The following is a 14,088-nucleotide window of genomic DNA, read 5'->3' as shown; positions in this document are numbered from 1 at the left end:
AGAAAGCTGAGGTAAACAGATAATATTGCCTTTGCTAAAGATAGACCTGGTCAGCAAATTGCCAGGTGTTGGAGCTAAGAACTAAATAATTGTGTCTTATTCAGAGCTGCAGATTAAACAAAGAATCCCTGTTCCTATTGTGTTTGTTTCTTCTGTAGGGAGACATTCTTCCCACAGATCCAACCTTGAGTTCATGAAAAGTTGGCATGTCAGTATAAGATATGGCATCCTTCCACCTCTCTTCCAAGAGACAAATACCTTGCCTTTAGACACACAAAAAACAATCTTTATTGCCATATACTTTCACTGTTTCTTTGCTTTAACCCCTAAAAATGTACCTGTTGGACAATCAAAAAAGTTGCTCCACCCTAAATCAAAATTCAATATATATATTTTATACTAATAACATTTTATCAAAGTATTAATTAAATGTTAACTTGCTAACTTAAAACCATGAGATGAGACATTATGTAACCTATTAACAATTGGCTAATGTGCTTATCCGTCTTGCTGCAAAACCTATCCTGGGGTGTGGAACTGCCTAGCCCGTCACTTTCCCCCGCCCATAAAAAACCTATATATTCTATTGTAATCAAATTAGCAGTGTCTCTGAGCCTAATAAGCAAGGTAACACTCCACCAGCGCTGTGTGTAATAAACTCCTATGCTTGACCTCTACATGGTGTGGATTTATGTCCTTCAGTTATTAGCCAGGATGGTCAGAGCTGCAACCCCATGCTCCAAGTGTCCCTAAACCTCTGCCACAAACCATTTAAAACTGAAGTAGATGAAAGTACTAGAGAACAGTAGGCAGCAGTGAATTAGGTAGGGGGAAGCCAAACTAGATAACTTACCTCTTTTCCTGCTCTAATTTCTGTTGCTCTTCATGTTGGATATGCCCTGTAATTTCACACAGGTGCACATTTCAGCTGGTTTGTTCTTGAAATTGAGCACATCGGCAACAAATGCAGTTTGGGAGCAATCTCTCACTGTTAATATTCATAAAATATTATTTATCCGATTCTTAGTGCCAGAAGTGTTCTTCATACTTAGTAAATTACAAGTTATTTATATTGCTAAGGTAGCACTTTAGGGACCCCAGCTGGGACCCAGGCCCCATTGTGGTAGATAATGTACAAACATAGAGAGAATCAGAGCAGTTCCTGCACTGAAGTGTTTATAATCTAAACAGACAAGAGAGACAAAGGGATTGGGAAGAAGAGGTAGAAAATCCAGAGTGACAATGAAAATCTTTGTAACTGTCGTGCTGGTTCCATGAAAATCCCTTGTGGTTGAAATCTAGCTATAGCAAGGGATGATGCTCACCAGAGAAGCAACCAGGGCATTGTCTTTTCCCGGACTGCTGATGAGGCTGCATCTCTCCATATGCCCAGCCTCTCCTGGCCCAGAGAATAGGAGTCAGAGATGGGTCTTGCCACAAAGTGGCTATGCTCTGCACAAGCAGGCAATTAGTTAGACCGAAGAGAGTTCCTCTCCGCTGTAATTTCTCTCTCTGATTTAGTCCCCCACCTTCTTAAACTCAGATGCATTTGGGTTTCCTTAACTCTGCCACTGTTGTTATTGCTATCTTATTCTATTCTCTTTTGGCTACCCTGTCCTGCTCTCTAACTTTGCCCCCAAGCCAAACCATCACAGGCATGCTCTCGGTGACTATTGTACTTGCCAGCTATTAGCCATTGTTAGTCTTGTCTTCGAGCTTATTGGAAAATGCATTTTGCCTTTGGGCTGGGTCAGAACAGTACTGCCACGCTGCGCTGTTATGGCTACTGCTCTGTCTTTCGGCTACTGATTATAGATGGAAGACATTTTAAAAAGACTTTTGTGGCATCTACTGTGAATTTAATTTCCCCTGACCTCTCATTATATACTCATAGCAAGGCCATCATTACAGAAGAAGAAAAAAAATCCAATTTGTCTGTCTGCCGAAGCTTCTCCATCTGCAGAAACTTCTCTTGACCATGAAACCTCAGCATATTCATGGCATTGACACTAAGATGATGAGTCACCACCCAGATGGCAAATCCCTGTATGGAGGGAAGAGGGATAAGGTGGAATGGCAGGGTTTGTTAGGCGTACGCTCCATAAGTGATCAGCAGAGAGCAAGGTCATGATGGGTGTATAATGGTATGAAAACCACTTCCATGGGGAAGATTCTTCTGGCTAAAGCATAAGCCTGAGAGTTGTCAGCCCAGGGTCCTATTTTTGTTTTTGTTGCAGACTTCCTTTGTGACTTCAGGTAAGTCGTCGAAGTGCTCTGTGTCTTAGTTTCCCAGTCTGTAAAGTGGTGGTGCTCACTTTACCTACCTCCGTAGGGATAGTGAGGGGCTTAATCCATTAAAGGTAAAGTGCTTTGAGAGACTAGGGTGGCAGGTGCTACAGACATGCACAGTGTTATTAAGTAGGAAAGTTGCTTGAACCAAAAGCTGGATCCAGACAGCCCCCAAATTTTGGGGGTATTTCCCAGTTCTGCAGCTTGAAACCTGTCTCTGCTTTTACAGTTAGGCTCTGCACTTCAGTGAGATTTTGTTCATATTATACGCACACTGAGTAGCCAGGAAAAATTCCTCCATACGGTACAGCACAGCACAATGGGGCTTGTGCACTGATGGGGGCAGTCTTCCGGGCCCCTCAAATGAATACACTGCAGGGGAAAGGGAATCTCAGGCAGCAATAAACCTCAGAGCACCTAGGATGAAATTCAGCCCTTTGCAGAAGGCCAGCCAAAGGCCTATGCTCCACTTAAAACCTATTTTGAGGGTTTAAGTGAGACTTAAGTATTGCACATGTCTTGTGCTTGGTGTTCTGCCTGGGGTGAATTTTACCCTGACTACATAATTCAGCTCAGCACAACACGTACGAATTAGCAAAGAATGTGGCCTTCTTCTAATGCTGCATCTCACAGCACAACTGCTAAAAGCAGAGTTTAAGCTATTAGACATGAACAGAAATCTGATCTGTTTTGGAAAGTGTATTTGCTCACAAGGAAGCCTGGAACAACTTATGGTACAGCAAGCCAGCCGAATACGGTAACTGCACACAAAAACTGAACGGCCCATGTTTGAATGGAGAGAAATAAAATTGGATACAGTTGATACAGATACCTTTAGAGTCCCATACTTCCTGCAATTCCACATTCAGTGTTATAGCTGTTGGCCAAAAACAGGATGAGCAGTGAAGCCAAAAATGATGTGGACTGCCAGATCCACACAGAATGAAGTTAGCATTTCAAATGGAGGACAAGGAGGTTCAGCATTAACTTTAGGAGTTGGTTGATGGCATTGTCTTGCATATTTCGTTACTAGTGGTGGCACGAATCCTGCATCCAGGAGCAGCCAAAATGCTAATGAACCTAGCCATCATCAACAGGGCCAGCTCCAGGTTTTTTGCTGCCCCAAGAGAAAAAAAAATAAAAATAAAGGGAGTGCCACCCCTTGAAAAGTGCCGCCCTAAGCGCATGCTTGGGATGCTGGTGTCTAGAGCTGGCCCTGATCATAAATGAGCTTTGAAGAAAGGACTTACTGTAAGATTGCTCTCTCTCTCTCTGCCACACTGCCTCCTCTTCCTCATTTGTGAGTTTCCCATTTTTGTTTTATTTCAACATTCTATTCCAGTCTTCAGCTAAAACCCCAAATCTCTAGATCTCACAGTTGCACATAGGCATATCTGCAGTGTTGCCAACTCTTGCAATTTGATCACGAGTCTTGCAATATTTGGTGTCTTTCTGAAAGCACCAGCTGCTGGAATCAAGGAATTGCATCTCAGCTTTATTTAAAAAAAAAAAAATCTAGCCTTCATGGTTGCCTAGAAAAGCTTGCAAAGCTAGATAGCCCTAATGGTTCAGAAGCCAAAAGTCAAGGAAAAAGAACCCAAAATGTATTAGTTTGTAACGATTCCATGATTTTTAAACCAATCTCATGATTTCTTAGGACCTTACTCATGATTTTTGAATGCTTGGAACTGGCAATACTACATCTGGATGAAAGCCCAGTGGACTCGGTCCTAGATTAAGCAAACACAGGGAAGATCTGATCCTCCTGTTGAACTTGAATCAACCCTTTTCCTTTTAGCTTCCCCAGTAGCTTCTGTAGCCTGCTGCTGCTGGAGGCCTTTGTTTCAATGCGACGTGCTTTCAATGCTTTTCCAGGGCTGGATTAGGGTTTAGGTGATGCAGCCATTGTTTGGGGACCTCAGGCTGTGTAGGGTGACCCTTGCAATATTATTTAACAGAGAAACATCCCTAGCTGAGACTGAATATAGTATTTTTATGAGTCTTAAATTTCTATGGCTGTGGGGCTCTACACACCCTTTATTTGGCTTTGAGTGTCTCCTGCCCTCATTCATTTTTTCATGAGAGGCAATGGGCAACTCTGCCTCTTCACACTCCCGTAGTGTGTGTTTGCATGGTAGGTCTATCTGCATTAGGATACTGGGCCCTACACCTTGTATCTAGTGTACGCTGCAGTCCTGCTGCTGCTATAACATGTCCCAAGCCAGGCTGACTACTAAGCTGTCCTGGTGAGCTTTATATATTTGACCTAAGTTTTGTAAAGTTACTTTGCTGCAGCACGGTTCCCTTCCTCCATTAAACTGCTGCTGCTTCAGTATGCAGATTTCTGAGGCATGCGAAATAGACTGCCGTGGGAGGAGAGAAGAATAGGAGATTACAGACATCAGTGGTAGCAGCAGCAGAATGGGTGGGAATCCATGAGGAAGACAGAGTGCAGACAGTGCTGTGGAGAAGAGGGGGATGACAGCTGGCTTGGGAGAGGTTGTCAAACCCTAGAACACCCTCCAAATTGCTGCCTACGATGCAATGCAATATTCTGCCTATGCAGCAATGGTACAATGATGTGAAGCCAAATCCCAGTATAAGAGTTTTTTTAGTTAATGAAGTTTGTGGCTGAAAAAATTATAGATTAAGTCTTTATCAGTTGCTAAAACTGTGCTATTTCCTCCCTTTAAACCTTTGAGCAAGAGAGATAAAATGTGAGTGTTATTTATGATACTGAGAGAAGGAATGCAATTTTATATCTGTTACTGTTGGTCTGAGTCCCTATCACTTCACCTACTATTTTCTCTCTCATTCCTGTACACATCTACCTACAAGGGGGTGGCCAGACCCTTTTTGTGTTGTAGCGATTGTTCCTATCTCCTGGCATTCAGTTTCCTTTCGACAGGTTTCTGTCAAGCTGCAAAAATGACCAACAGCCAGTAGTTCCAAACTTAAACTAAACATGGAAACCTACAGTAAGAATATGACAAGCGGCATGATGCAGTACTTGAGGATTGGACTCGTTTCACCAAATTGTTAACTTATGTGGAAGTCTCCCCTTTGCCCCTTTAGTGTTAAGACTCTTCTTCCTTTGGTGAGGCGGTTGAACCGGGGACCCTTCCAGGGCAGATAAAAGCAGATCTGTCTTTTGTGAGGCCAAAGATGCGCAGCCAGCATCCCCGCTCGGGATCGAGGATTAGGAGAATACGAAGAATTTCCAAATTTAGAGCTGAGGACTCGCTTCCTATAAACAACGCCTGCTTTTTAAAATGAGATGTTAGCAAGATAATGCCAAAAAAGTTCGCCTTTGTGACTAAATTCTGTTATTTTGCAGCCAACCTTCAAATGGCCTGTTGGTGCAAGTGAACAAATGCTTCCTGCCTGTCCACCCTCATGGGTGGTCGAGTTTTAAAATGAAATATACAGGCTGACAAATGCCTTTACAAAGGCCAGATTATACACTGTAAACCTACTGTCAGCTGGGTAGAAGAAAAAAATCCAAATGCCTCTTATACCATTTAAAGATTTAGTTTGGCTTCGACACTAAAGCACTTCATCTTGAGGGAGAAAAGGAGCTTAGAGTTTATAAATTGTTGTTTGGGCTCCAGTAAGCTCTGGATAAGGGAATCTATCTGCTAGGAAACAAATGACCTTCCCAATATTTAGGGAGCTCTGGGTATTGTTACAAAGACAAAATACCTTGGAAAAATGTCCCCACAATACAGAGAGTTTGAGATGGTTTCATTACTCTTAACGTACAGTTCATACAGCTGCAAAAGGCCAATCTTACAATTCCAATTTTAAAAAGAGATGCTAAACATATCAGGGCAATAAACTACAAACTGTTTGGATTGTTCTCCCGGGTTAAATAGACTCTCAACTTGCTTGTTGCGTATGCTTGTGGGAATCTAGTCTGAATTATGGCTTGGAATACACCATGAGTGTCCAAAAATAGGCCACGTTCCCTTTGGTAGTAATCTCCAAGGAGAAGATTAGTTGCGAATATAGGAGTCTACAATAACATGATTCTCACATTCAGCGTTTGAATCCAAAGCAAAGGCTTGAACAAAGAAACCCCAACTGTAATGATAGCTAATGGAGATCACTCACCCGCATGCCCTCTAGACTAGATGAAAATTTAAGGACTCCTCCCTCTATTCCTTGCTCTTAGGAGCTTACTACCAAAGATAAGTAAGAGCTATCGCACCTCAGTTCTGGCCTGCAATCTGTGGCATGTTCTAGGATCTAATTCACTTCACTGAAAATGTTCTCCGTGTTCTGTATTTCATAAATCCATAGTGTTAAGTAAATTTCAGTTGCTAAAAAGGTAAAAAGAAATGAATGAATAAGAGCCGAGGGAATAATTGATTTTCAGTTCATTGGCTGAACAGGAAAATCTGAAAGAAAAAAATTGGTTTGTGTCAAACTGAAACTGATTTTTTTCCCCTTGCTGAAATAAAACAGAAATCTTGTTCGGGTCAAAACGAAATATTCAGAATGTCTAATTGAATCAACATTTTAAAAGTGAAATGGCAAATTGAAATGACATTTTCACAACAGATCTTTTGTGTTTTTTTTCTAAACAATCTGTTTCAACATCTCAGAAAATTTTGTTGTCTGTTTATTTTTGGCTGAAAATATTAACAAATTCAACCCGAATTTGCAAATAGTCCCCCCCCATGCATTTTTTCCAGAAAAATTATTATTAGCCAGAAAATTGTCCCCTTAACTCTATGAATAAGTGTTTACATCACAAATCAGCCCTGATCTCAGTAAATATTTTGCTGTAGTTTCTCATTTTTATTTTCTAGAATTAGTGGTGGGCCATATTTACCTCTGAAAGTTAGGGAAATCTTGCATTTAGAACCAAAATTTGCAGCTTGGGACTATCTCTGTGACTCGTGTCCTTTTCTACTTGGCAAATGTTGACTTGCTATGTTGACAAATTAAAATAATCCTAGCCCCACTGAAACCAATGGGAGTTTTGCAACTGACTTTCCCCGTCAGTGTGGAACCCTGGGAAGACAGTGTGTGCTTAGTAATCAGAAAGCAGGGGTGCCTCTGTCATCGGCCATGGAGCCTAGCTACCGGTTGATCTCTATTTTGCTCCATCCATTTCCCAACTAAACACCTTTTAAAAAACTCCTTTTTCTTTCCCCTCAGCTTATACTGTCGACTGCGATGTTTATTACCATTCCCCACACAACACGCATCCCCCCTGTTTGGCCAGGACTCTACCTATCTTTGCTTGACATGTTTTAATTGTACTATTTTTGTTATGTTATAGAAAGGTGGTGGTGGGGTTGCTTAGTGTCTCTGGCGAAGGGGAAAGAAAGGGAATTAAAATAAAATCCTCCTCACTGTGTTTCTAATAGAGCTTGGAAAGAACGTAAGTTTACCTAGCATCCACATTTTTCTTTGCACAGCATGAAAAAATGCATCAGCACGCTATTCCCTAGGACCTGTGGAAACAGTGGCTATTTCACTGCCCATCAGATTGTTGTAACCTTTTAAGTCGGATTAGTTTGGGGACTCACGCTATTTGGCTCGCCCTCTCTCCAATTCCGTGACCAGATGACAGGCATGCAGCTGTAGAAAATGCTTGTAAAAAGGAACAAAAAGGAAATAACTGGGAAATCTTCACAGAGAATCTTCTCCACCCCCAGAATGGTTGAAATAAACATCACAACTTAGATCTTGGTTGAGAGAGATAAATAGCAGCTTAGCTGGTAAGTTATGGACATACCGAAAGGAGACTGTTTGGTCTCCTGTTTTTTTAGACTCCAAGCAAAGCACTGGAATCATGGGTACAGGAGCAAAATGTCAAATAGAGCCACTTCCTTCTTTGAGAAGACAGCGTTGGCTAGATTGTGCTTCGCCCTCATCAGACTATCAGGGCAGTTGTGGGGCAGTGAGGTTCCCCCCCGCCAGCACACCCAACCTCATGTGGCTAGAGCTATGTTAGGGCTTCCCAGACCAGGGGAGCTCAGAGGTTGTGCTGGAGATGTTCCCCATTGAAAGTGAATGAATGTGTCTGGGGTGTGTGTGGGGCATGCCCATCCCAAACAGCTGGGACTTCAGACTTTGTGTGTGTGTGTGTATGTGTGTGTATGTAATAATTTTATCTATCTGCTGCTCACCCATGGCTTTCTCCTCACTCCTCTTCTGCATCTTAACATCCATCCTTTCCCTTCCCTCCATTGGCTCCATCTCCTCTTACTCTCATCTTGTAGTTCCCACCAGCTCTGCCTGCTCCTCTTTCCCTCTCCACCCCAATCTCCTCCCATCAGCGCTGATCTAGGTCCCTCATCCTCCTCCTCACCCCTAGTGGCATTTGCCCCAGCCTCAGCCTTCCCTCCATCCCCACCCTCACATCTGCCCCTCTCTTGCCACCACTCTTAACCTGCTGCCCATCTGCCCGGCCACCTCCCCCTCTCTTGCTGCCCAGTCCGTCTCTAAAAAGATCACAGCCATCCATGATCTGTCAATATCTCTCTTCCTCCAGCTCCCAGCTCTCGCAGAGACCTGGATCCTTTTGCCTGATGTGGCATCTGTAGCTGCCTTCTCTTACAGAAGCCTTTCCTTCTCCCACTCTCCCTGCCCTGGATCAGACTGTGTGGTGGGTGTGTTGGGCTGCTCCTCTCCCCTTCATGCTGCTTCCAACCCCTCTCTCCTCAACCTGTCCACTCTTTAGAACTGCCCTTCATCTGACCTTTCCTCTCCCCCTCCAGAGTGCGGTCATCTACCATCCACCCAACCTCTCCATTTCAGCCTTCCTCTCGGACCTTGACTCCTGGCTCTCTCTTCCTCCCCTCACAATCTCCAACACTCAGCAATGACCATTTCCAACCCTGAGCTGCACATGTCCATGCCCTCACCTCTTCATATGACTTGCAGCCCTGGTTCAACTTTTCCACTCACCAAACTGGTTTTCACTATGCAGTGATGTCTCTCTGGTCTCTCTGTTGCTGAGTTCCCCATTGCCCTTTCAGCATTGCCCTGGAGCACCTGCCCATGCCTTGTCACTCAGCCTTTCCGTGACTTCCAATCTAGGGCTGATGACCTCTTGTTTGCTCTCAGCCACTTCCACCCTACCTGTTCCACCCTGATTGTTGAGTGTCTTCATTACTCACCCTTCTCACCTGACTTTTTTGCTCCTCTCCCCTATTGTAGTTTTGATTCCCTGTATCCTTGTTTGTTTGTATCCATCCATTGTCTCTTGTCTTATATGTAGATTGTAAGCGCTGTGGGGCAGGGACCATTTTTGTGTTTGTACAGTGCCTAGCACAATTTGTTATTACTCCATGATAAGGACTAGGGGAATACACACAATAAATAACATACTATCTATACTGCCTCTATTAGCATAGTATCTGAGCACCTCACAGTCTTTAATTAATTTACCATCACCACACCCCTGAGAGGCAGGGCAGTTAGCCCCTTTTTACCCAGATGGGAAACTGAGGCACAGAGTGGCCAAGTGACTTTCTCAAGCTCACATAGGGAATCTATAATAGAACTAGGAATTGAGCCAAGGTCTCCAAAATCATAGGTTACTGCCCTAAAAACTGTACCATCTGTGCTCTGTTCTGCGTATGTGATAGCCCATAGAGCTAGGAGGAAGTGTGCATGGCTGGGGGAGGATGTGTCCCCTATCCCATATAAGGGTGTTGCAAATTATTCCTTCCTGCCACCCCCAATTCCCTCTCAATGAACAGGGGTGAGCTGTGGAGGGCCGCGTGCCTCTAAAGGGGATCTCTGAGGCAGTGTCACTCAATGCTTCCTGTACTGAGATGCACTGACGTTCCACCACTTACTCAGAGCTGTGCCTTAAAAGCAAAATTTTGATGACACAGATTTTGCAAGATGCCAAAATGAGTAAATGAAACCCTTGCCTGGCTACTTCATAATATTCTACATAGTCATGGGCAGAATTTCTGTTCCTTTTCATGAGTGTGCCTGTCGTTTGGCCATACAGGTGGCTAGAGGGAAAAATTCTTGTAACATATGGCCCAAAGCTTATCTGAGTTAATAATCTGGTGCACAGAGAAGATTCACCGTTTAATGTAGGCCCTACACAGTTAAGTACTGATGGACTTTTACTCGCAGATGGTGCATTAATGGGGAAGCAGATACTAGGGAAACCTGCGTTCTTTTCAGGCTTTGTTAGAAGCACAGTAAGTGAAGGAGCATTTTAAACAGAGCTGTGCAAATTATTAATTTTTCGGTTCGTTGGCCATCGTGCACCACCGCAGTACACTTGGGAACAAAAAGCAGTTTTGAACTGAAACACTGAAAATGTTTTTGTTTGGAAAATGCACGCATAACTTTTAAGCATGAGTGTAGGGTTATTGACTTAATTGGCATTACTTGTGCACTTGAAGTTAAACACATGCTTTAGTACCTTCCTGAACCGCTCAGCGTCCCATCTCTAAAATGTGGATGTTGATGGTTGCCCTTCTTTCTAAAAATGGAGATCCTTGAATGAAACCGGCTCTGAACATTCTAATCATCTGTCACTGCAGGATTCCAGAGTCCACCAAGTGCAACTTCTGTTGTTATGCTAATTGGCTGTTTCCTCACCCTACGCCAGTGATACTCAGACTGAAGCGCTGGAGCCACCAGTGGCTCTTTAATGTGTCTTCCGCAGCTCTTTTGCAGCACATGATATTAAAACACAATGTGATTTAATTATTAATCCATCTAAGTCATTAACCAATCAAGAAGTTTTACTGTGTTACTAACCAATTGTAGAATACTTGGTCAGTCATTTTGGTGTGAAAATATATATACAGAATAATAGTAAATGAAACACTGATTTCACACTACTGTGGTTCTTTTGGGTAAATGCTGATCGTTAATTTGGCTCCTCAACCACTGAGGTCCGAGTATCACTTCCTTACTCTATAACTTCCTTCAAAGAGGATTGGGAGCAAACCAACAAACTAGTTTTAAGATGGAGTTTAATACATTTAGGAATTATATGATGGATTATATGACAGGGTTGCCTGCAGTATCTGGGGTCTGGATTCGATGATCAAAGAGGTGCCTACCAGTCTGATGTTCATATCTCCTCATTCTCCCTGTCCTGCAGTGAGTGTTCTCCAGAACTTTATGCTTAAAGATACTCAGCCATAGGAAGCTTACCAATGCTTTGATACTTAAAGGTGCAATTTAAAAATAAAGCAATGCAATGTTGTGTTATAGTCCCATTTAATGATGATATTCCTTCCAGTGGGAAACATAGAAAGAAATTCTGCAGGCCAGAAAAAGTTTGTTTTGGAATAACCTCCTGATTGGCACACAGTGCATAGCAGCCTTTGTTGTTGTTTGTGTTGCTCGTCATGTTAATGAGGATGCATGGAAACAATTACTACAAGGTTCATTCACAATAGCTACTAAAGCCTTTGCTATGTTCTCAGTGATTGAGTTGGCTGCTGAAAATTAACTAGGCTTGGTGTTCGCAGAAATCAGATATTGTCCTAATTTTAAAATACTATATGGACGGGTTTTTCCTAGTGAAAAGTGTTTAAGGCTTAGACTGTATGTCTAAATATTTCTCATTTTTACGACATAAGCTTCAAATACATTCTCATAATATACACTTTTTTCCAGCGGTGCAATGAGAGGTCAGGAATTACTGACTAATTCAAGATTTCCTGCATTGGTTTCCATAACAAAATAATCATTTCTTTATTTAGCTGTACTCACTAGTAGGTTTTCATTTGCATCCCAGCTTTGTTCTGCTCTCATTTTGGCTGCCTCAAGAAACTAAGAACATCAGTGTCTATTTGTAAATGTATCCTCTGGAGACAGCAGGGCTAAATTCAGATCTGCAAGTCCACTGAGGTAGCTTCACAGGCACACCCGTTATGTAAAAGTCCTACAGAACTGGATGGGGTGAATTCAGTAGAGTTCTATACAAATGGAATAAGCTTCTCCTAGACATTAATCCTAAAAACCATTTGAAAATGATATAGGTTTTGTACCTTGCTGTAGAAAGAATATAATTCCTTATTCTACTTGACAAAATGATTCAAAAGCCCTATACAAAGATTATTTTCTATTAGACTTGTCTACAAGGGATGGGTGTGCCTGCGTCTTTTAGGCAGAGCTGGTATTAAGCTTGCTGGATACTTCCTATAATAAGACCCCTGATTTCAGTTTCTTATAACTTTGACTAACTTTTTCTGTTTTGACTGAAATTTTCTGAGCTCGGTTTCTGTCCCAGGCTGAATTTATCTGGAAAATTTTAGCCAAAATGGTTCAGCCACTTCTGAGCACGAGGTTGGGGAAGCAATGTTCTTTTGCCTACATTAACAAATATCTGGTGACCTTTTCTTTGAGACACTCTTGTGCCCCCATGCTCAAAATTTGGCCAAATTGCTAACCTTTGAAAAAATCACAGTTCACATATGCAGCTAAATTCTCTGAACTTTCTATTTGCTCTTGGGGCATGCTCCAGCCTGGTGCTGGATGGTACTGAGCAGGCCTTTCGCCGTGATTGCTGTTGTGGGCTGGCACTACAACCAAGAGCAGGAATGCTGCCTCTCCTATGCTCTCAGTGCCCCCCTGGCAAGGTCCAGGCAAGGTGGAGAAGAAAGCTGTGTGACTAGAATACAGAGCAGATGAGATTTGGACCTGGTGGTGGGAATAGACTGGGACAAAGGATCTGTGGGAAGAACTGTATCATAAGGCCTACGCATAAGGGGGGTGAATTAAGGTTGCACGGGCAACCTTAATTATGGCATTTCCTAACATTTGCGTGCTTCATTTTGGAACCTGAATGAAGTTCTTTTAGCATAGTTTTTTTTGTGTGGATGATAAATATATCCAGTATATTCTTCCAAGCACTCACTTGGATGCTGGTTTAGAGAAGGCCCTTTCCTCTTTAGAGGAGGAGCTAGCTGGGGGTATCGAATAGTTGGAAGCTGATATTAAAGTGGGTTTTTTTTAATCCTTCTATTGCTCTGTGTGTGTCACCACTGTAATAAACTGTCACTGTAAGAAGTGGTAAAAAAGCCATCATGGCTAACTGGAGCCTGAACCATTCTAAGGGAACAAATGGTCACATTTAATTTACTGGAACATTTTTTATAGTGAGGGTGCTGAGATCCATTGAACCAAACTGTAAACCCTGTATATGATGGGAACCACTTCAAGCCAGGTGAAGCAGCAGCACTCCTAGTTCCAGCACCCAAGCAAGGGACCCTATGCTGCTGCTGTTCTTAAGGCCAAACTAATTTATATTTTAATCTCCTGTTTTTTTACTGTCTTCAATCTCTGCTTATTTTACTGCAAAGGGATTGGAGTGGCTTTGTAGGTAAGTGTCACTCTGAAGCCTGAATGTCTGTTGAGTCAGTGTGAAGTGATGGAAAAAGCTACCAGCATGGCTGTGAGCTCTTTTTTATTTAGAATATCCCCAGATTGAATCATCACTGGGTTTCGCAGTTGGTTACTGTCCAAATTTTAAGTTCTTGGCCATTTTGACTTTACGAATTACACCCATGCAGTGTATGGCTATAGTAAGTCATGTGTCTATGCGAGGGGTTGGCAACCTCTGGCATGCGGCTTGCCAGGGTAAGCACCCTGGTGGGCCGGGCCAGTTTTTTTACCTGCCGTATCGGCAGGTTCGGCCGATCGCAGCTCCCACTGGCTGCAGTTCGTTGTCCCAGGCCAATGGGGGTGGTGGGAAGCTGCGGCCAGCGCATCCCTCACCCACGCCACTTTCCACTGCTCCCATTGGCCTGGGACGGTGAACTGTGGCCAGTGAGACTTGTGATCTGCCGAACCTGC

Source organism: Gopherus evgoodei, chromosome 12 (assembly GCF_007399415.2).
Source record: "Gopherus evgoodei ecotype Sinaloan lineage chromosome 12, rGopEvg1_v1.p, whole genome shotgun sequence".
In the NCBI taxonomy this organism is placed as follows: domain Eukaryota; kingdom Metazoa; phylum Chordata; order Testudines; family Testudinidae; genus Gopherus; species Gopherus evgoodei.
The sequence above is the reverse complement of the archived record's forward strand: the minus strand, read 5'-3'. Positions refer to the sequence as shown.